This window comes from Engystomops pustulosus, chromosome 6 (genome assembly GCF_040894005.1).
Source record: "Engystomops pustulosus chromosome 6, aEngPut4.maternal, whole genome shotgun sequence".
Classification (NCBI taxonomy): domain Eukaryota; kingdom Metazoa; phylum Chordata; class Amphibia; order Anura; family Leptodactylidae; genus Engystomops; species Engystomops pustulosus.
Genome location: NC_092416.1, coordinates 74,598,489 through 74,623,255, shown reverse-complemented (window position 1 = coordinate 74,623,255; position 24,767 = coordinate 74,598,489). Strand labels below are relative to the sequence as shown.

General features: G+C 40.0%; 1 protein-coding gene across 7 annotated transcripts in view; it reads left to right on the top strand.

Moving 5' to 3' along the window:
* PKNOX2 (PBX/knotted 1 homeobox 2) overlaps window positions 1-24,767 on the top strand; it is a 305,145-nt gene that overhangs the window by 163,156 nt on the left and 117,222 nt on the right. For all 7 annotated transcript variants that reach the window (XM_072156593.1, XM_072156592.1, XM_072156589.1 and 4 more), the window contains one exon: window positions 22,246-22,340. The gene's annotated coding sequence lies outside the window, so the exon portion shown is untranslated. The remainder of the gene's footprint in view (window positions 1-22,245; window positions 22,341-24,767) is intronic.

Genomic DNA, 24,767 nt, shown 5'->3' with positions numbered 1-24,767 from the left:
GATTTTATAGTTTAATAGTAGAAAGTTCATTTTGGAATAACAATTTTTTTCTGTACTTCAAGGCAATTGATTTTAACTACTATGATCATTTGTCTACGTGAAATACATGGTTATCGAATCACTATACTGTAGTTAATATCATTGGATCCCATTGGATTTGAAGAGATATAAACTTTTATTTCAGTAGCATATGGCCCAAATGAAACCAAATGCTGCAACATAGATATCTAAAGATCAGATAAATGCAGCACTACTAATTTTCCAGATTTATTGATTCTGTTTTGTATTTAGACGTACTGGCCCACACAGGGATGGATTCAGTAGGCCCCTGGGCGATAAAGCGTCAGTTGGCCCCTTTGCAGTGAACTCACATGACGGCATTAAAAATTCAGAAACTAAAACAGTCTTCTGTTCTCTAAAATATTCCCTAGTTTATCATCCCAAACAGCCCCCTCATGGCTATTTTATATAAATCCCCCTCAACCCCAATGGATTCATTAGATTCAGTCCCCCTCACCCCCATGGATTCATTATGTATAGCCTTAGGTGGGCCCCCCAGCAGCTCTGGGCCCCTGCACTTGCCCTGGTATGCCCAGTTCTGGTGCCACCCCAGGGCCCACATTTATAAAAACAAGTGCAGAGTGTGCAGAGGGCGCCAGATTCATCAAAACTGGTCTTCATTTATCTGGTGCACCCTGCACTGCTCTGAAAGTGTGCACCTTTTTGCACTTTGCAATTCTGCAATTCTGCATGCTGCAGAATTGTGGCACAGATAGACTTATGGTGCACCTAGTAATAAATGTAACGCAAACTCTAAGCACTGACACGTCCCTTTAGGTGCACATTTTTTCTGTCTTGTCGGACACAGAGCAGCGGCTGCTCTGTGTCCGAAAAGACAGGAAAAATGTGCACCTAAACACACAAACACAAAACTGGCGCAGACACTTTATAATACACGTGCAAGCAGTTTGCACAATCTTTTCAGTGCAAAGTCACTGGCGCAAACACTTTCAAAATGTGGGCCAATGAAGCAGGTTTATTATATGTGTCTCAAAGACACAAAATGACATAGACAGTCTTGAACTGTACCAGATTTTATCAATGGCTAATGCTGAATGATAAATCTAAGTTTTGGATTGTTTAGAATAAGACTGTGTCTGGTCTTTCCATTACACTCTCAATTAAAAAGATCCTAACCAAAACTAAAAACAGAAGATGATCAGAAACTTTTCTGTTTATACCCAATACCTCTACCCCTTACACTAAATCACACCCCCTTGCTGCCAGTCCAACTCCTATCTGTTAAATAAGCCGCAAACATGTTTTTAAAAGGAAAACTGAAGTTAGCTTTTTGATTTATTTTCAGACTTTTGGTGCACCATAGACATGGGCAAGGTCTAGTGCGCTCTTTTGCCCTTTTCATAATCCCAGCATTTCCCATTCAGCCTCCAGTGACAGTGCCCTGCTACCCCTGTGAAACTGGATATATTAGGGTGGACCACACCTTGGAGTCATGTGCAGGAAAATGCTGATTTGCATATATGAGTTGCTTCTTTGGCTAGTATGAACTAAATTAGATAAAATACATTTCTGGGAAAAGTCTGTAGTCAATAGACGGACGTAAATATTTCACTGGTTGGGAGGAATATTGGGAGGAGCTCAAAGATGATACTTTACTTAAATGTTAATTTAATATACAGGCAGTCCCCGGGTTACATACAAGATAATGTCCGGAGGTTTGTTCTTAAGTTGAATTTGTATGTAAGTCGAAACTGTATACTTTATAATTGTAGATCCAGACAAAAACATTTTTGGGCCCCAGTGACAATTGGAGATTAAACATTTTTTGCTGTAATGGGACCAAGGATTAGCAATAAAGCTTCATTACAGACACCTTACAGCTGATTATTGCAATCTGGGACTATAGTAAAGCATTCAGAAAGCTTCACCAGAGGTCAGAGGGGTCTGTCTGTAACTATGGGTTGTCTGTAAGTCAGGTGTCCTTAAGTAGGGGACCGCCTGTATATCAATAGTTAAAAGATATTTCCCTGGAAATGGTTATATAACACAAGGAATGTCTCCATAATTGCTTGAGTTTATGGATTGAAACTGTAAGGCTATGTGCACACAACTGTGCACAAAAACAGGCCACGTAAAACAGCGTAATGTTTGTAACCAGTTTTGGCTGGGTGGACAAGAGACTAGTGAATGCTGCTCACCATTCCCATTTTCATGGAAGCTGAGCAGACACATCGTAATGAGGGCAGGAATGGGACTCTATAGTTTACAGCACGGCCACCTGGCTCAGTCACGGTGCACAATAGACTTCTATGTTGGGTGTGAGCCAGACGCAGTTTGTGCCACTGACTCACATATACGATCATGTGCACCAAGGCCAGAATTAGGAGCGGCAAACTGAGCACTTGCCCAGGACCCTCTGTCCTAAAAGGGGTCCCCTGCATGTAGACTTTTGTGGGCAGGGGATGTATTGCTCTCTTAATACCCTTGGTTGAATGCCCAGTTGAAGATGCTTATCATCTATCTGATGGCAGGCTGTATACTACTGGGGGCAGGCTGTATACTACTGGGGGCAGGCTGGGGTGGCTGTATACTACTGGGGGTAGGCTGGGATGGCTGTATACTACTGGGGGCAGGCTGGGGTGGCTGTATACTACTGGGGGCAGGTTGTATACTATAGGGGGCTGGCTGGCTATATACTGGGGGGGGTCTGTGACCAATCCATTTCCCACCCTCGGCTTATACTCGAGTCAATAGGTTTTCCCAGTTTTTGGTGCTAAAATTAGTGGTCTCGGCTTATACTCGGGTCGGCTTATACTCGAGTATATACGGTATATTATATCTATCTATCTCTCTATCTGTCAATCTTCTATCATCTAGCTAGCTATCTATATATAATATATTTTATATTTATGCATCAATAAATCTATATCTTACATATTTATCTTTTATCATCAATCTAATGATAACATTTATATGCTTTGCATTTTTTTTTATAAACTTGTAACAATATATGAACAGCAGCTCATAGATTCATTGGGAGGAATTCATCATTACAATTTGTCTTTGACTTGGTTGTCTTTATTCCATGTCTGCTTTATCTGAATTGATCAAGTGAGTCTATGTATGTTGTTGTATTAGTTGTTTTGGGGGTTTTCTCATAATATTGTTTTTTTTTTTTTGCGTTTGTCGCAAAAAATATCTTGATAAATTTGGTAGTGATTTTTCTCCAACTTCTACGCCAGGGGTGACTGGAGTCATTTTGCACCAAAACTTGTGCCTAAACAAAAATTTGCAACAAATTGCAAATCATGATTTCAGCTCACTTTTGTGAAAACCAGTTATCTACTCTTCCTTTATACACATAGAGCATCTACAACTCTCCATAGTGGCCAATGAATTAGTGTCAAACATCATATGGCAATGAGACTGCTGTAAAGCAAATTCCAAAGTGCTAGGCAGGTAGACTGTCTCCTAAGAGGATCAAGAAGTATACCACAGAGCATGGGCAAAAGCAAGTAAAGCCAAAGGAACCCTTTAAACTGTCCTTCTCATCTTGTGCCCCTTCCTTCTCTTTTATACTGTGCACTGTTCTGTTAAAATGGAACTTTGTTCAGATTTCCAAAAATAAAGTATCCCCCTATATCAAAAGCATGATCAAAGGCCAAGAAACCAGCAGTTCCATGGGGTATACTATTTCATCTGTAGCCACGACCTATGGCCAGATCTTCCTCTTCTGCAGATTAATTCTAACAACGTGCAGAATTTACATTTCGCTCCAGCATCAGGTTTATTGTGTAACTGTTACCAGGATGATTGGCTTTTTGTTGGAAGCATTCGACATCTGTCTTTTGAATGTGTCAAACACCAAGTATTCCTTATAAATAACATTGGAACACTTTGTAAGAAACAAATTGCTTACATGACTTTATTCTCCTCGTCCCTTTAAATACTCCCTGTGAACCTTTTGCTAAGGATCAGCCGTACGTACGCACAATGGCAGCAGCACATGAAGAACAGGCAGAATTCTCTAACACTTTCCAAACTTAATAACTTGCACAAAACATTTCCACTCCATCCCATAATGTATGATATTTGCTGCCATTAAGAAGTGGAGAAGGCTGCTGGCTGGGGGGATAAGCACAGTTCTGTGCACTAAGCAGATGTGCCACAGCAGGAGAACTGGATCCACTGTAGGGGCAGTGAGCTCACGCCTCACTTGCATTTCCAGCACTGCCAAAGCTGGCTCTGTTTATTCAGCAATACATTCTCGAAAAGTCCTGGAGGAAGCAATTGCCGGCATGATATTTGTTTCATGGTGGTTTGAACATTATTGTTTTAAAGACGCCAAAAAAAGTTCTTTACACCTAATCAAATTCTGTTCCATAACTGTGTTTTTTTTCTCTTTGTTACTGTTTTAAAGTTCATTGCAAACTTTTATTGTTCTGAAAAAAAAAAAAGAAAATGATTAGCTGCTTAGCAGAAAAATGGTAAATGAAGACTGCAAAGTCACAGAGAAGTCAGCAGTCAGTCCTGGTTTTATACTAGGCCTCTCTAGACTGTCATTGTATGCATGGATTCTACTGTCGACATTAGACTAAAGGTTGTCACAAATCAGTCCATACGTCATTATATGTTTCCCTAACATGCTTTATTATAGACACTGTGAGGGATATTTGATAGTGGCCAAGCACCCCTAATAGGCATAGGCCACTTGATGTATCTGGCGGGCATCACAGTTTTGTGTCAACCCCCTCGACCGGCCACCTTGCCCCTCTTACTTACTAGTCTGTCCTGGCGTGATCCCCGAGGTGATTTCCCCGATGAGAACAGCTGCTGTGATTCACTAAGATTGTGCGCCCGTTATCCTGTATCTGTTGCTTCCCCGCTGAGGTCCGCCGGAGTTCACCTTCTTCTTCCCCCCGGTGTATGTAAGTGCTTGGCTTGCGACACAATTTTAAATGTTAAATCCCGTGCATTGTCCGAATTTGTCGGATTGTCCGTCGGCCCGCCCCCCCCCCCTGTGAGACAGAAAACTGATGTAACTAGGATAATATATCCCCCCTCCTTGAGATGTATCTAATATTGCAGCCCCACTCTATTGAAGTTGATAGAGGTGAAATCCATTGTCAAGAAAGGTCTATGAGCACTAGTGCCACTTAAAAAAAAAAATAGTCATCTCCAATACCATAAATTTCCTTAAACTAAAATTTCCTTAAGTTAAGCTGGTTCAATGTCAGAATGGGGTTAACTGGGATCTACTGGAATTTACATATTTTTTTAATATATAATTCATTTTAGGTTATTTGTAACTAGATAACCTACTAGAGTTACTTTTTAGGAAAAAACGTTCTGCTTCGTCAATAGCTGTGAAAGTAGTATGAAACAAATAAAAATTATCCTAATGTCAGCAAAGTTTGTTTTTCCAAGTCTGAAAATGAGACATTGAGCTGCAAAAATGCAGTAAAATAGAAAATTGTATCCGGAGATCTGTGTGTTTGGTGTCAGAAACGAGAAAGAAAATGTGGTGTTGTTCTTCAGCTTAGACTTCGAAAGCCAAAACAGCACTTAGTACAAGGATGGATCAGTGTGGATTCCCAGTGTAATCCTCCTATACATACAAACCATGTCACTCAATAGCCGGTCTCTGATAACTTGATCTGTTTCATAATTACTTAATGAAGGCTGTCATTCCTGAAATATGTGGTCATAAATCAAAGTATTGTGATGTTTCTCTGACTTATTGCATTAGGTGAAGCTAATCCATTGTTTATGTAGGGCCATAAATCTAGTTTCTTTATGGCAAGAAGATTTATTTTTGCTCTGGTTAGGAAGGAACTCACTCCATACCTCAATGCTTTTGTTAAACTGAGAGAGTAGCATTGGAAAGAAGCCATGAATTGTATCCTCCCATTTCAGCACCTGCGTAGACAAATTAGATGCAATACCAGAAAAGGCATAAATACCAATTCACACCATGCACTTCGAAGCTTTCTTACCATGTAATATTTTAAACAGCATCAACAGATGTTCCAGGCAAGTGAATGGGATTTTTTTTAAATTGCTACAGTTAAAACGTAGGTGTTTTGGGGATAGACTGCAGTTTTTTACAGCATTTTTTCTTCTTAGAATTTAACGATTTATGCTTCTAATTTACTAGGAACACAATAGTCTTTTATATATAAAAAAAATTGCTGTGACCCAAGCCAAGCCAACCGATATGAAAATGTGCTAGCTAGCTTAGATAACATCTCCATTACTACTCTTACATGTTGCTTAAATTAATGGCAAGATTTCAATACTACTATAAAGTCTCTAAACAGAATCACACAAAAACTTTTGTATGCTTGGTGGTATCTCAATTAGTAGGGAGAAGGTGAAGGGCTGCTGTAATATAAGTTTTTCTCTGCTCTGATCCATACAGATTGTATACAGAGTATGGAACAATCTGTGTCTAAATTTGTCTAAGTCTAGGGAAGTTTCTAGATAGAATAATCCTCACATAAATGACTAGAATATCACAGTACATAAATACAGCACCAGAACCCAGCTCAGTGAAAATATACAGCACCAGAATCTTCATGTAGAACTATAGCACAAGAAATGTGCTCCATATGAAAATACAGCACCCATACAGAGCTACATACATGAATACAGCACCAAAACCAAGCTCCATCCAGCATCAAAACCAGTAAAACAGCACCATCATTTGAAAAAAAAGTGCTTTATATATCAGAATACTCATCATACACTCATCATCATGTGCCTATCCTTTTTATTATTTGGCCTGATTGTTATGGGTTTCCCATAGCATAACCCTAATCGTTATAGTGATATGTGGCAGTTTAAACCTGCAGATGATTTTTTTTTTCAATTTTCTTTTTTCATCTCCCTGTCTTCTGTGAGTAGATTATGATTAAGACGCTATAAGCATGGAAACGCGTCAATCCATTTTGTTGTCTTTCACATGATGTACCCCACTTTTTGTTAAATAAAGACAAGCCTCTTATTGGACAGTACTATCACTATGTTTGGCTGTAGTGGGCTGGTTGCAGTGCATCCAGTATGGCCAGTGGTGTGGTGAGACCCACCTCAGTGATGTAATGTGCAGTGATGGCCGCTACACATCATTACTGTGGTAACAGAACAGGACAGTCTGTTACATCATCACTGGGAGCAGAGCATAAGAGGGAAGAGGAGTTACTGAAAAATAAAGAATCATAGTTTCCAGTGGTGGCCATCTTGGTGATAATTCCACCTACTTTAGTAACATTTTGTATAATCAAACTAATTAAGCTCCATCAGATGTTCATATTCCCGGAATACCCCTTTAACTAACTGTGGGACCTAAAAAGTGGTGGTAGGGTCACTTTCATGTAGGAACCAATTGCAACCCTCCTATACATAAGCAAGCAGATAATTTGCCATGACATCCGGAGAGCCTTTTAGGGGCTCATATTCCTGCCATTTCCAAATCCCTATTACACCCTGCCATAATATTGCATTGTATTGGCAAATTGTAAATTGTAGTAATGATCAGACCCCTAGGGTTCACATATCCTAAGAGATCTCAACAAATAGGATATCATGTGGACTGACAGGTGGCTCAGAAACTTTGAAATGACTGAAGACACACTTATCAAGGAGATGGACAGGAGATCCATGGTTTCTGGCCGGAGGAAAAAAAAAACTTTTATTTGCAGGTAACTTAAGAGAAAGTTTTATTGCTGTTCTCTTTCTTTTATGGCAGACACCTATTTTTCCGTTCTTTATTTTTGTCACACTTTTGCCAACACAAACAGTTTATGGTTTCAACTGATTGTGGGAAATCCCAAAATGAACAATACATCCTTGAACTGAAACAAAATTCAGCAGCAGCATGGAGGAGTATCTCCTGATCACTGTTACACTTAGACCTTAAAGGGAACTTTTCAGCAGAAATTGACTTAAACGACTACCAGTATGTTGTCAAGCACCTAAACATTTTCCAAATCAGCAAGTCTAGCAAGTCTACTTTGAAGTAAGATGTAAATTGGTCAAGGAGGCGGAGATTTTAACACTGAAATCAAGCTCTCTGTCCCTCATAAATCCCCTTTATTGTACTTGATGGTCAAGATCTAACCAGATCTCCTGAAATGTGATGCATGATTTCAATCATAGAGAAGGAGGCATTCAGAGCTCCCCAACTTGATTTCATTGTTAACTTTACACAGTCAATTTATAGCTCACTTCAGAGTTGATTTTCAGGATTATGCCACTATCCTGGGACATGAAAGAAACAAAAACTAGAACGTGTTATGCTGCCTGACAATATTCTGGTAGTGGTTTATTAGGTCAATTGCTGATGACAGGTTCCCTTTAACTTTTGTGATTGGAAATGGGCAACATAGTTTTGCTGGTAAACAATGCAAAACATGTGGTACTCATTCCTGATATCAAAGGTTTAGGTCCAAATGCATATGCAACAAATTGAGTAGGATAACAAAGGCTAAACAGTTGCATGTCAAATGTATGTGTGAGATAGCCAAGATGATTGTGTTAAATGATGGTAATCTCACACTCAAAGCTGAAATGGAGGGTGAGACATGGTGAGATGGTGAGACATAGAGCCCCATCATTAGTTTTCTAACTTTGTTACCATTTTGCCGGTCAATCTATACAGCACATCCCTCCGTCTTGTCCTGACAATCAATTTACCTGGCACAAAGAAGCAGATATTATTATTATGCATTGTGGGTTCACCTGCCCAGACTGCCTTCATCAGACTATCACAATTAGGAGTTAGTTTCAGATGCAACTTAGAGGAAATAATTAGGACCCAGTTGATTAATTAAGCCCAATCAGTGGATGAGGAAGAGTCTCCAGGCAGACGCACCCCACTCAGCCTCCCAGCAGCCATGTTTTGCTGGGAAAAGATTATGTTCAAACTATGCATTAACCCTACCTGTCATAAGGTATTGTTTATTTCTCCAATCTGTTTAAAGGAGAGCGACGGAAATAAGCCATCTCTGTCCCGTTGACTCACTGTAAAATCTGTGTGCCTGAATTAAAGGGGTTGTCTACTTTCAGCAACTAAATGATTTTGTTTGTGTAATGAAAAGCTATACAATTTTTCAATATACTTTCTGTATGTTCTATAGAAAGCTTATATGTATACTTCCATTGATCTGTCCATGGTCATGTGATGGACATGCAGGTGCACAAGCCACTAGTATCACAGAGAGTAATCAGAGTTGTTAGCAAACCGTGCACCTGTGAGACATCACATGATGATGGACTGGTTTATGTCTGCTGGCAGAAGCTTTCTATAGAACGACAGCAAGCAGAGACCGAGAAGTGTGTGACAAAGTGATACAGAACAAACTGGTTTTCTAAATCCGAACAAGACAGAAAAAGGTTGCCTAGCTGGCTAACTCACTTTTCAAGTCAAGAAAAATACATCCATAAATCGGTAAGAAATCCAGCAGAATGTACCAGTACCATAAATAAAAAATAACTTTTAATAATTACTGATAAAATAAGTTCAGAGTGAACCACAATAATATGCACATCAACCATGTAGTCAGCAAAAACATATCAGAAAGGGAGCTCGTTCAGACCTCCAATAAGTCTTGTCTGACACGGTCCCCAGTAATACCTCACCGTGTCGTAGTGCATTCCTGTATAGCATATGACACGGTGCATCATCTCAAAACCACGGACCAACATTAATCCGGACAGTAAGGAATAATAGGGTGGATCTCTTCGATGCGCTGTCTCCTGGTCGAGCGGTACTGGTCCGGAGGTACAGGACCTATTAAGCCCTACAATCGCTTTGTATCCTGACTCCGCAATATTGCTCCTGCCCTGACAAGGAAGGCCCCAGTACTGTCCCTTTCAGACCCTGTTAGTCCCTAATATGTAATCCCTATGCGTTTCGTACGTCGTGTGACGCACTCATCAGGGGAATAAAGTAATGTAGTGGACTATGCAGTCTTGATGCTAAGTATGGCTGCAAAAGCTCCACATCAAAGGGTTAAAATGAATCAAAATTGAGCAGTGGCCCATATAATACAGGTTACACTAGTATGGTGGCTAGATGTAGTGGCATGGGCCCACAAAGGGTTAAAATGAATCAAAAATGAGCAGTGGCCCGTATAATACAAGTTATACTAGTATGGTGGCTAGATGTAGTGGCATGGGCCCACTTTTTGATTCATTTTAACCCTTTGATGTGGAGCTTTTGCAGCCATACTTAGCATCAAGACTGCATAGTCCACTACATTACTTTATTCCCCTGATGAGTGCGTCACACGACGTACGAAACGCGTAGGGATTACATATTAGGGACTAACAGGGTCTGAAAGGGACAGTACTGGGACCGTCCTTGTCAGGGCGGGAGCAATATTGCGGAGTCAGGATACAAAGCGATTTTAGGGCTTAATAGGTCCTGTACCTCCGGACCAGTAGCGCTCGACCAGGAGACAGCGCATCGAAGAGATCCACCCTATTATTCCTTACTGTCCGGATTAATGTTGGTCCGTGGTTTTGAGATGATGCACCGTGTCATAGCCTATACAGGAATGCACTAAGGCATGGTGAGGTATTACTGGGGACCGTGTCAGACGAGACTTATTGGAGGTCTGAACGAGCTCCCTTTCTGATATGTTTTTGCTGGCTAGATGGTTGATGTGCATATTATTGTGGTTCACTCTGAACTTATTTTATCAGTAATTATTAAAAGTTATGTTTTACTTATGGTACTGGTACATTCTGCTGGATTTCTTAACTGGTTTTCAGTAAATATCAGTAAGCGAGGGTCCAAACTCATACTCCAACTTCCTATGGGAGTTCCAAAAGGTTGTACAGAGCTGTTAAATAATTAAGTGAATAAGAAATTTATATAGAAAATATATTGGACAATTGATGAATGTTTCATTATTTTCTAGCTATATTTATTTATCTTAAATTTTTCATGGTCTTTACCGATGACACTTTTAATCTGCAACATCTGCAACATCCCCCACTGGGGCAAAGCCTTTCTGGAGGCAGCCAGGGCCCAGAATACCGAAGTGGCTGGCTTATGCAACCTTAGGCATGTTGTGGTCACGTGCTTGGTATTGGGACCAGAGGATGGGCCTACAAGCCGGCAGGTCTCAAGAAGGTGGCATGGGCAAGAAAAGTGGAGGGAGAAGCTGATGAAAGAGGTTTTTCCCTGGGGCAACCCGTGAGGTGTATACATTGGATCCCTGGTTGATGAAGGATGGGGAGCCTATGATGATGAACAGCCTGGTCCAGGGTTCACATGGAGGCATGTTGTGCAAATCTCATAGTTTTTTATTGGAACTTCAACAGCAGGCAACGGCCTAACATCAGCAGCAGGTACAGCAGGCTGGTAAGCTGGTAGGAGATAGCTGATCTGCAGGAAGAGTTGCTCACAGCCTGGTAGTAACTTTAGACTGGGCTTGTGACAGATGGAGCCGAGTCCAGACAGCGGACCTCTGTCCTGGGGCTCAGTGTCCTGACTGCCCTAAGGTGTCAGGCAGCTGGCATGAGACACCTCTACTTCCTGGTAGTGTGTCTGGATGGCAGTTCTGCAGGAGCTTGCTTCTCCCTCTTTTTCTGGAATATACTGACTCAGACAGACCATAAGACCATGTGCCCCCACCCACAATGGGTTTTTATACTCCCCTAGTGAGGTGGAGGCACTCTCCAATCAGCTTCCAGCTTGCTTTACAGTAAAGAACACAGCATATCATTGGTTAAAAACGATAGATATGTTAACTGTTGCCCTCAGAGGACGTGGTTCCAGCTGCAATTACAAAGTATTCCACTTTTTCAGTCTCCCTAGACAGCTCGCAGGGTTGTTGCACATCACTAAGATTTTGTACGATGTATTTCCAGAAGATAGCAGGGGTTATGTGTTAGTGACCCCTACAGCGTGTGGTCTCCTAATAGGGTCATACCTAATGGCCACATGCTGCCGCAGCTTTCTGTAAGATGCATAAGATGGTGCTTATTCTTATGCCACAGAACACTAAGATATCAGGTGAACTGGCATATGTGACAGCGGTATCAGTGTTTGGCCTCCAAACTGCCACCCTTTTGGGGTACATGGTGACCATGCTCTTTATATTATCATACTTCTTTATATTTCTTGCTTTAAACTCCACAGCATGCAGAGTCAGCTGTGGTTTAACAATAGATGGCATTCAGAGGTGGCTAAAATGTAAGAAAGTAGTTATTTAGGACATAATAAACATTATTATGTGCAACAACTTGCACTGACCGGATATCAATAATGAAGCATAAACAGTCATCATTGCGAGATATCCCTGGGACAGCAATAGAGATTCTGAATAGAGAATATACAATAGTGTGACAACCAAAGGCTAGTTAGACATATAACAAAGGAAAAAAGATACAATAAAGCCATCCAGACATGCTGGATAGATGCTGAATATCCTTAGTGGAAGCCATTCTACTGCTAACTCAATGGGATTCTGTTTGCCCTACATCTAAAAGAGTCTGTTTGTGGTTTTGTTTCTTTAGTTCTTTGATATAAATTTTGTATGAATCATCTAATTGCATTTGCAATTGCCATTATTCTTCTTTAGTTGCCTTAGCCTAACTCCTTATATGTGCAGTAAAGTGACATTTCAAGTTTTCTGGCAAGCCAAATTCACAGACCTATCAATGACTACTGTTACAATGTGTTTTCTTCTGTTTTGTTTTATTGAAAGTATTCTTTGCAAAATCTCACATAGCCAAGGTTTATATCTCCAGAGGCTGCAAGGCTTCCTTACTGTATAAACTGTGGAATAGCCTGCCTCAGGAGCTGGTCACAGCGGGAAGAGAAGAGAGCCTCAATAAGGGTCTAGATGTGTTTTTACATTAAATTACAATTGATGGTTATATTATTATATAGCGTGCTATTCCCTGACACGTTGCAGTGCCAGCCAAACCCTTCCCTTCCCTTACCACGATCTGTCTTTGACAAAGTCCTATGTTAGGCCGAAAAGTCACTAATTTGAATATGATAGCTTACTTGTAAATAAACTATTCGCCTGGCATTATATTCCAAAGGAGTGCTTGGATAATTCATTAACTTTGATGTATGTGAGTGGACTTCACAAGATGATGAAATGTGGTTCAATGTTTGGGGCTGAAAATCACACATGTAAGCTAACATGTATTACGTCAGCACTTACTAAAGGAACCATAGAAGGGATATTTATCATAAGTATCTGAGAGCAGAACTGTTTTAGTTGCTCATGGCAACCAATCGGAGTTCTGTTTTCAGTTTTCCACAGCTGTTTATAAAATAAAGCTGAGCTCTGATTGGTCTTCACGGACATCTAAAACTATTCTGCTCGTAGACACTTCTGATAAATTTTCCCCTCATGCTGCTCATTGTTGTCATTGAAATCTTTTCCAACCAGACATTTTATGGGGAATCTTTACTTTTTACAGACTTGTGCAGCTTCCAGCAGGGGGCAGCGCAATGTAATACATAAAGCATGCACTATCTCTTTAGTGTCTCTACCTCGTCATGCACATGCGCATGGATATACATTTTGATGTTCATAACCTCCTGTCTCATGGGTATATCTCTATAGAATGCAGACTGGAAGATTTAGTAAAGTGTGACGTTTTCCTTATACCTTACTGTAATTTTATGCAATTCTTTAATGCAAATAGATGCCCCCTCATGAATTATAAGGACAAGGGATAATATTCATTTTCACATAAAGGGTTATTTATCTGCTCGTCCCATGAATGTGTTCCTTCCTTCATTTCCATGGTATTATGAGCAAAGCCTCCTCCATCCCCCTCTCCAGGACGGAACATGTCTGCACGTAGAAATCTGAATAAGTAATCAGACTGCTCATTAGCCCCCCGCAGAGATGCTCAAACATTCACTTTGCTGTTTGTGAAGCAGAAAAAAAGGCCGCTGCATTAAAATTGATGCGTTATTAATCCCACTGTTTCAGAGCTAGCGGGCAGCGTATTTCCTCCGTCTCTGCCTCTCATCTGCCTGAGGCCAAACAGTGTGGTGCTTACTACTTCAGGGGGCTTTAACTTTCTCTTATTCATCGGCCTTGTGCAGTGAGAGGGAGCGTGTGGCTGTCCTGCTGCTTGTTCCTAACTTGTCACATTTAATCCTCAGGGCTGGCAGCAACCAATGTGCCAAACCAGCCTGTGCCTTTAGTGATGGCTGCATTTACAATAGGTATTTGCTGACATGTAACGGGTTATTTTCCGTGGCTTGTCCATTAATCTTCTGTTCAGATATTTAGCACAGAGACTGTAAAATCCACTTCTGAGGAGCAGTAAATATTCCTTTCAATGTCATGGGTTGTTGGTGTGCTACTATCTAGCTGCGTTCCGCGTAACTTATTTGTTTTCCGTCATGGGATAGAATGCACCAGGAAAAGCACAATGTTACACTTTATTCTTGCTAATTGAAACCGGCTTAATTTCTAAAGGATTGAAAGTCATAGGCACGATAGGATATTTTCCACCTCCATGAAGAGACATATCATGTCACGTCGAACATACAAGAGAATTTGTTGACATCTTCTTGTCGAGCAGTTTGATATTTTGTTTTGTACGGGATGGATTCTGTTAATTTTGTAATTGTTCATTCATTGTTCACTAAGGCTCTTGGCTAAGAAGTCCAGTGACCGACATCTATCTGTTACAGGGAAGGAGGGTATTCATTGCATACGATTAGACGCTGGATACCAAAGCCAAGATGGAGGAAGGATTGCTCCATTGTAATAGCACAATTATTTTCAATCTGTACAGTGTAAAAATAAAATTTATCTTGGAAAATAATTATATAGCTGAGAATCTGTTACAATAAAGGCTAGCGCTACTGATTCATTCTATAAAATTCCAACTGCGTACAAAGAATTTCTTACAGATCAATGAGTTGCTAACTTTTAGGCTAGAGCCAGGCAGAGCAGCAACTGAAAGAGGTCATAGCCCTCCACATGGCTCCCAAAGGCCACTTGATTTTGCAAACTTAACTATATTTCAGTCTCACTTGCAAAATCTGGCTTTTATCAGAGCCACATAAAGTTGCTTCGCTGTGATTCTTTAAGAACTTTATTCTTGCTGGATACTTTTAGAAGTATGTGTCATGGGACAACCAACTTTTCAAGACAATATCAATTTGTGATTGATTATCCTATAAGTGTCCATCTTGCTGCAATGCAAATATACAGTCTTCCTTAAATTCTGTTTGCCTATCACAATATTGTATTATGATTACATACGAGATAGGGTCTGGAGGTTTGTTCTTAAGTTGAATTTGTATGTAATTCAAAACTGTATATTTTATAATTGTAGATCCAGACAAAAAAAATTTTGGCCCCAGTGACAATTGGAGTTTAAACATTTTTTGTTGTAATTAAACCAAGGATTATCAATAAAGCTTCATTACAGACACCTTACAGCTGATTATTGCAATCTGGGACTATAGTAAAGCATTCAGAAAGCTTAGGGGACCGCCTGTATTTAAAGGAAATCTACCGCATTGATAGGGCTCTATTCACCATTAATGCTGCTGGGTAGCTCCCAGCAGGGTGCATACAGCCTAATGTGTATTAGGGTATTTTGTCGAGTCATTTTGTTAAAAATGAACTTTAATATTTATTTAAAGGAAATCTACCGCATGGATGCAGTGCTTCTAAACCAAGCAGACTAAACTGGTGTGTGCCTCCTTGTTTTTTAGAAAAAAAAGTATTTTACATGATGCAAATGAGCCTCAGGGGCCCTTTCTGGCTCTGTCGTCTGCTGTTTATTCATGTCTCCATTTGGGAAGGGAGGAGGCAGACTCCCCCTATGGAGGCATTAATAATTAGCTGATGATGGATAATGTAGCCAGGAGGTCTTGAGGCAGATTTCTTTTAAATGAAGCCCAAGTGCTCCCCTCAGGGCTCTGGTTTTGACACTCCCAACCTACCCTTCCCCCGGAGCAGGAGGCGGGGAGAAGTGCACTAGGGCTTCATTTAAATAAATATTAAAGTTAATTTTTAATAAAATTACTGAACAAACTCCCCTAATAAACGTAAGGCTGTATTCACCCAGCGGCATTAACGATGAATACAGCCCTATCCTACCGGTAGATTTCCTCTAAAGGAAGACACATCTGTACCCGCTATAAGCAATCCTCTGAGCTTAGCAGCCTGACACCGCACACTCTTGCGTACACAATTCATATTATCTTACTCCTAGGACCTGAGATTTGTGCTGTCCATGTCTTTAGTTCACAGAGGGAACAATTCTTTTCTCTGTTATGTGAATGTTAATGTTAGGCCGTTTCAGTTTTCATCTTTAGGAATAAAAAAGGAATCCCCCATTTGGTTATCCCTCTCTAGTTCATCTACTGCATGGCATGACACAACAGAAATACAACATCTATACAGCTGTCATTAGCAATGTGGTTATCCTGGATACTTTACCTATAAACTGCTTCGACTTTTTATAGCCAAAAAATGAATAGATGGTCAGATCAACCCGCAACTGTCAAAAATGTTATAAAAATGTTATGTTCAGAGACACATACCTGAGGCCATGAGACTGGTACTGCTGGGATCGTGGCAGCTTCCTAGTTTTTGGCTCTTGTTCTGGAGGTCAGTCCTACATTCATTTTATAGCTCTGGATTTTTAATTTCCCAGCTTTGTTCTTAGTTGTGGCCATGTATATGTTCTCCCCCTTATTGAGTTTCTAAGGAATCATTATTTTGTAAAATATTTTGAGCATTTCCGAGGGGTGGGGAAACTGCTGAGAGGTTTTTGCAGTTGTGCAAATGTGTACTCTAATAAATCCTCCCTCCTTCAGAGCGCAGGCACACAGGAGTATTGGGAATGGCATTGATTTCCCAGAGAGACGCCCGCTCTGTCTCTTTCACTATGTTTCCAGGCCATAGAAGGGGCCTCCCATGGAGATGAAGCACTGTCAGCCTGGCTGTTAATTAGGCGTTGGGGGAAATGTTGGCTGATGGCTGTTTTAGCGGCCGCTCTGGAGCCTCTGGGCCAGTTTGCTGCAATGAATCAGCACAGTCCTCTTTTAAATCGGATTCTACATCTAAGTGAACACCTGGAAATTTAAACTACAGGGCTCCACGATGCAATTAATGATACTGGCTTGAATCCTATTTTTTTACTTTCTATTAATAAGACTTCTTAAAAGAAGAAAGTTCATGCTATGGAGCCTTATACTGCTGGCTCTTTATATGTTTTGACCTTAAGAGTCCAAAGAGAGCTCATCATCGCAGGTGATTCTAGGATTAATTGTGTAGTTTACTGTACATAAGGTATTTGCAATAGACATCCCGTTTACATCTGCATCTTAAAGAACAACAATAAATTATGAAAACTTTTATAAAAACATAACTAGGCACTAAGCTAAAATAAGTGATTCTCTAATTTACAGTCATTAGCTATAAACAGCCGTCTAGCAGGGGTTTTAGCTTGTCCCTCTGGCTGACTTTGTTTGGTTGGTTGCCATGGGAATCCCTATCTAGATGGTGGAGAGGAGTAGAGGGTGGGTGGATGTTGTTCGGAGGAGCACAAGAAGATATGCATGCTCCTTATCGGTAGCTTGCTGGGTGCAGGAAAATATTAGTCCTGGCATCATGTAAAAAATTCTAAGAGCTGAATGAAAGGTTGAATGTAGTCGAAATGTGTATATGAGAAAGTTTGAATGCAAAAATAAAGACAGAGATCAGGCTCTCCATCAGTTCACACATCACAATCAATATATATATATATTAAATATATATATATACCATATATACTGGAGCATAAGCCTAGTTTTTCAGCACAAAAAATGTGCTGAAAACCCAAACTCGGCTTATACTCGAGTAAAAAAAATATATCAAAAGAGGCCTGGCTATATACTGGGGCCGGAGGCTGGCTGTATACTGGGGGATATGGGCTGGCAGGGTATATACTGGAGGGAAGGTGCTGGCTATATACTTTGGGGGGGCAGGGTCTATATACTGGGGAGGCTGTGACCAATGCATTTTGCCACCCTCGGCTTAAACTCGAGTCAATAGGTTTTCCCAGGTTTTTGTGGTAAAATTAGGGGCCTCGGCTTATACTTGGGTCGGCTTATACTCGAGTATATACGGTATATGTATGTATGTATGTATATATAATGTGAAACCTCTTTGCACAGGAAAGGGGTGGCCTTTAGATAGGGGGCAGCTTCCATAAAGTATAATCGTAAAAAAAAAATCAGTGATTGAACAAAAAAGGGGCGGAGTTGTCCAGAGATATTTCACTGTATATACACACACACACACATATATATATATATATATATATATATATATATATATATATATATGTATATGTACACATGTGCACATACTGTGATGTTGTCATGTGTTCATCTTTTTATTCCTATGTAAGTGTTTTATGGTGTAGGTGGACATGTTTTTCTTTGTGGTGTAGTAGATTACTATATTATCATTTGATATTATCTATGATTTAGAGATCCAGTTCTCTGTGTCTTCCCTTCCTTGATTTGCACTAGATCTCTGTACAAGTTGTAGCACTGATTCTGTGTCCTGATTGGCTGGGTTTGTGGATGTTCACATGAATGCCCTCGGTGCTCTGGCCTCACTGACCTTAGCTGATGTCACAAACAGGATGTCCCGCCTACCTCATGAAAAGCTGAAAGGATTTTACAGCCTTGTATATCTATTAGCCCTTTATCTCAGGATGGATAAGAAGAAGCCATACGCTTGATATAGGTATTGTTGCATTGTTGCAAAATTTTGTCAAGTAACTACAGTAACGTTTTAAGAGATGTTGATATTATCTTTTACTCTGTGTACATCAATGGCGGCATCTAGTTTGAAACTTAAATTGGAATTCCCAAAAGTTCAGGGTTTCTGAGTAAGGAATATTTGTATATGGAACAAGAATGGATAGATCACATGAGATTGTGCAGTGGCCAAGTGTGCTTTCACAGAATTACTTTAAGGCATCTATAAGCCAAAACAGAGGTGCTTCATCCGTGATTGTACATATTATGTGCTAACCCAGGATATTCAGCCAAGTTATGTGATTGTTATACAGAAGAAAAAAAGCAGAAGACATCTTCAAAATTATAGCTTTCTAAGTATATTGTTTATATACTGTGACAAAGTATCCGACACCAGACAATTTTTTACCTCCATTATATACATTTTATAGACAATATCTACAACTGTTAATATATTTTCTTTGGCCAAGTAGCAGATACCAGTTAGTTATTCATAGCTGTTATATACATTTGTGAGAAATACCTCCAAAGCTTAACTTATTTTCTGTGGTAAAGTAGCTGACACTAGTTATACACTGTTCTATAAATCCTACCTTTTTAGCTTTTAAGAAACTTTGGTTATTTGTGTTGTACACAATATTTGTTATAAATGTTACATTTTAATGCTGCACCCATTTTTGATGAATGTTTTTCAAAGAATCAGCTCAGGCTCATTCGTGATAATGTTGCAGAAAACTCCTGTGTTATATCACCTGCTAGTAGAAGTTTGGGTCTGACCAGCAGTAAACGGCAAACCACAGTTGTCCTTTGTATTTGCATGGAAGAATTGGACAATCTTGTGGACTGGATGGATTTTAGTTTCAGTTAGATGACACTGTGGGGCACATTTACTTACCCGGTCCAGTCGCGATCCAGCGGCGGGTTCTCCGGCGCTGATTCGGGTTCTGCCGGGATTCACTAAGGTCCGTGTGCCGATATTCACCAGGTGTCGCTGCTGCGCTGAGGTCCGCCGGAGTTCACTTGCTTTTTTCTGGTGTATGTGAGTGCTTGATCTTGCGACACAAATGGCTTTTTAAATTGCGCGGTTTTTCCGAATCCTTTGGGTTGGCCGGTGGCCACGCCCCCGATTTCTGTCGCGTGAAAATCAGCGCCAAAAATCGATCGTGTGCGCCACAATCCCGTGAAATACAGCGCAAAGCGGAAATATTCAGGAAAAACCCGACGGATTCGCTGCTGCGGACCCTTAGTAAATGTGCCCCTGTGTATTTTGCCAAACCCATGATGTTCTAGTTTTTACTGCTTTTGAGTCTTTTGACCCTTCTCTTTTTCAAATTTATTAGAAAAATTATAGTATACTGAAAATGCGGCAGCTAATTCTAGCTTTTGGACGCTTTGCAAATGCATTTAGAAAAACGCATCCCAAAACGCATAAAAACACAGCCGTTTAGGGATTTGATTTTCCGTATGCAATTGCAATGTGTTTGAAAACACAACAAAAATGCATCTCAAAAACTTTTTTTTTATTGTGACCTTACTCAGCCAGATGTCTCATGAAGTTTCATACTGTAGTGCTGATGCCATTACGACTGCTGTTTCCGCTGCCGTTATAATTTGGGCAGAATTGCAACCTGTTGAGCTTTCCCTGTTCATCATTCACATACTCTATTTGTTGTAGACCATCATAAGTAGTCTATTTATTTTACAATCTTGCACAAAAAATGTGAGCCTTTCCATCAAACCTTTGCACTCTAATCTGGATAATTGTGTGCAGTATTAAGTGACAGGACAGTATGGGTAAACGTGTCAGGCTATGGTGTTAAAAGTTAAAGGTATATGAAAAGAAGCTGAATGTGAAACCCTTGCCAGGGGATCATAATTTGTTATGTGTGTTGACAGAATGTTGTTACATTGCAAGTTTCAGCAGCTTTGCTTACACCGGGGAGGGATCACACAGAGCCAAACGTCTGCATCCTGAGTCTCTCTATACCATGCGCAAACCTCCTGACACCACGCTGTATGTGCTGACCTCATTCAGCTCCTGGCAACCGAGGAGTTTGCTATGGCTTCAGTCTTCAAGTCTTCACCTTTAGAGGTCTGTGTAGAAAATAAGCTCAGAATGAGCTCCACCGGGACACTGCCAGAAAATGCAACTGCAAGCACCAGGCTCATTGAAATGACTGCCAATATATATATTTTTTTGCTTGGGCCATGGCTGTGACTGGCATTCATCTGTTTGTGGAAACTTTTCATGTGGTCATCATGAGTACTAATAGTTATAAAAATGTTCTTTATTTTTATTGATGTAATAGTTTTTGAAGACCAATGAGGGATTTGAATACTAAAGACCATACCCCTTTCACAGAACATATGCCCACTGCTGGTCCATGCCTGTTGGCATTTTGGCACAACTGTAACTGTGAATCTCTTACTTATAATGTCTAAAAGCGTCAAACACCTTATAATGGTTTGTTTTCTATATTGAGTTACGAGGCAGGTATTAGGTTTCATACAGTGCCTATGAATTGTAGCAGGTGTCATAAGGCATTCACACTGAATACCTCTGCTTGATCACTCCAGTGTTCATTCACGGCTTATGTGAGGGTGATTGCATTTAAAATGTCCAGCTAATACATCCGTTCACTACTGTGTGTCCACAACAGTCATCAGATTGACAGTCTAATCTGCATATGTAGCTGAATTATTGTGGAATTTATCCCAATGGTAATTCTACAGCCATTCTACCAGAATCATAAGTTAAGCAAAATCATTGGGTTTCTGATGCATTTATGCTGCATTTTTTCTGCAGCAGGGGGTGGACAACACCTACAACAATGGGGAACAGCACATTAAGAACAGTACAAACAGCACTATATGTAGTGTGTGTGTAGTGTGCAGGGTGCGCCAGATTCATGATTTCTGACGCTCGTTACATTTCTCCAACAGAGTGCACCACCTTTTTTGGTGCACCTTTAACATGAGGCAAGTTTAACACAATTCTGTTGGACTTTGCAAAATGTGGTGCATGGTTCGACTCAGCGCCCCCTTCAGTGAAGAAATTTGTGTCGAATGAAGAATAGTGCAGCGTACAACACAAAATGGGGCGTGCACCAGAAATGTGTCTTGGACACTTCTTAAATACCTGTGGAAGCAGTTTGCACTGAAAATAAGGTGTAAAGCCCAACAGAAAACTGGGCAAAGACCTTAGTAAATGTCCCCCAATGATTTTTCCTGCAATGTATGTATCCGATTTTGATCAATGCCATTGACTAAACTACTACAGACACCCAGAAATTCTGTGAGGCAAATCCTCATGTAATTTGCTATGTGTGCAAGTAGTCTAAGAGGATCATAAAACTATAAGGGCCAGCCTATAAGAGAAGCCTCCCCTTTTACACTTGGCTTTGTTGTGTATAGTGAGTGCAAATTTTGATGCATAAACCTTTCTTTCGTTGTCTTAATAGGTGCATGGAATAATTATCGGAGACTACAACATCCATCATCTTCCAGCAACTAAAACGTTTCCCCAGATCTTCTGCATCCAGCAACACTCTGCACGGTATGAGGAATCATTTTACATATTAGCTCTCCAACAATTACCTTTTATTTTTAACTTTTGGAAAAATGTCATATTTGGCACAAACAATTTCCTTAATTTAAACTCTGTAGAAAATGAGCCTCAAAATCCCATTTTTTTATTGTCTGTTAGAGAATTCTGCATTTATATAGGGGGGGCGGAGTGGATTAAAAACATACAATTATTTAAGCAACGTCATTATTTTACTGGTGAAATATGTTAAACAAATGTGTTTCACCAGTAAAAGACTTTTTTTTCTCAATTATACCCAGCAGCACTGTCTGGATACAGACGGTAGAGTTGACTGAAAAGAGCATCTTATTCTTGAGGACCTGGTGTCCTAGAGCTGCTCCACAACCAAGTCGTTGGTTTATTACTTGAGTTTCCTTTTATCTTTGTCAAACTTAGTATGTGCTGAAAATTAATTAGATTTGTATAATAAAAATACAAAGGAACTTGAATAAACTTCCTGTCAGATATATCTTTGTCATTACACCATCTTTATGATTAAGATTCGACCAGAGTTCATTGTAAGACACAATGAAGAGCCATACATTTACATTCACTGGCCGTATCGCTGAAGCGAGAATTCTGCATTATCAGCATTTGTCTATTTCATCTACACTGGTCTAATGTCTTTTTGAAAAACCTAAACATTCAATGGCTTCTAATATGCAAAGTATCTTCTCTTTAGATTAAAATGAGCCTGTTATCTGCATATAGGAACTGTACAGCCCCCTAACCAAACATTAACTACAGAATTCCTTCAAGCATTGGTTGCCAACAGATACCCGACTGATCAATTCACCTTTGAGTAGTATGGAGTCAGTTTCTGCTCTCTGATTTACCATGGACCTTAGGGAGGTGCCAAATAAACTTCACAATTCAAACTTACTTATCAGACTTGAAATTCAACCCTTGGTGGACATATAGAACTAACGTTTTTATTTTTATTTCTATTATTTTTTGGGAAATATGCAAATATGTTTTCCAAGATGGGATAAAGAAAACATTGCCTATTTTGGCTACCTTGTAAGGCAGCCCCCTTGACATCAATCAAAACCCACATGTTCATTATGCTACATAATAGAACCAGTCATCAATCCCTACACCTTAAATATGGAACCACTCCCAAGACATATTCTATACCACAAAGAAAGAAGCCACTCAGTTCTCAAATAAAAATTGCACAGAAATGTATTTAATAGTATTAAAAAATCGATTACAATGGATGTTTAATGGAAGATATCCAATATTATAAGTCCCAGTTGACTAAATCCCTGTATAACACTATAGGCTATGTCCACCATACAAGTAACATATAACTGAATTAGTGCCTCTAAAAACGTCTCCACTGCACATGGATCCTAAACTAATATGCACTGCTGATTAAAGTATATTCAAATGGTGAAGTTAAAAATAGAAGACCAGTGTCTTACCCATTTTGTGATATAGCAGGGGAAGCCCTCGGACACCCCAACGCTCGTTTCCCCCACGCTTCCTCAGGGGGTAAATTATTTCTATTATTTTTTGGGAAATATGCAAATAAGTTTTCCAAGATGGGATAAAGAAAACATTGTCTATTTTGGCTTCCTTGTAAGGCAGCCCCCTTAATATCAAGTATGACTTTCAAGAGGCCTAATGACATGACGTTGGATAAAGCCAAACCAGTATATCTATTCCACAAGCAACAGATTCCCAAATCTAGACAGCACTGTTTCAATGCCTTTGCATCTCATCAGTACAGTGTACGGGACTGGGTTAATTCCCCACCTTCGAAACACCACAAGATGCTTCTATCAGCAGAGGTCCCATAGTGTATGGCCTCATGCAATTGAAATTGTGTAAGGACATGCCCTAGTTATTGTTTCCACAACTACCTCATGTCCCTGTTTATTTCTACGGGGTCATACACATAGCTGTGCTTACCACAGCCCCGTGTGTGAACCAAATGTCCAAGCCATAAATTAGGTCCTGTTGCTTACAAATTTACCTCTGTTATGATAAGCGCATGAGCGGACATCACATGCTGCTGATGCACAGGCCACAAAAATGCCTTTTATTTAAAACATGATATTTCAAGCATTGTTCTGCAGGAAGCCTATTTCATATAAAGTAGATGGAGCGATCACATGGCCTTTCTGTCACTCACATAAAGGGAAGGAAAAAGCATGAACAAGTTCTTTCTCTGCGTGTAGGCATGTGACAGGGTTTACATAGCACTTCTATGACTGTTATCATACTTTCATAAGTATTTCTTCATTAACCCATCATCATTATGATTTCTGTAAACCAGGGTAAAGCAGGGCATGTCCCTGTGATATTGCCCTCCTTTCACACAGAAACACAATATCTCCATATATCACATCTCTCGGCACTGAGCCTGCCTGTTATTTGACGATTAGGCGC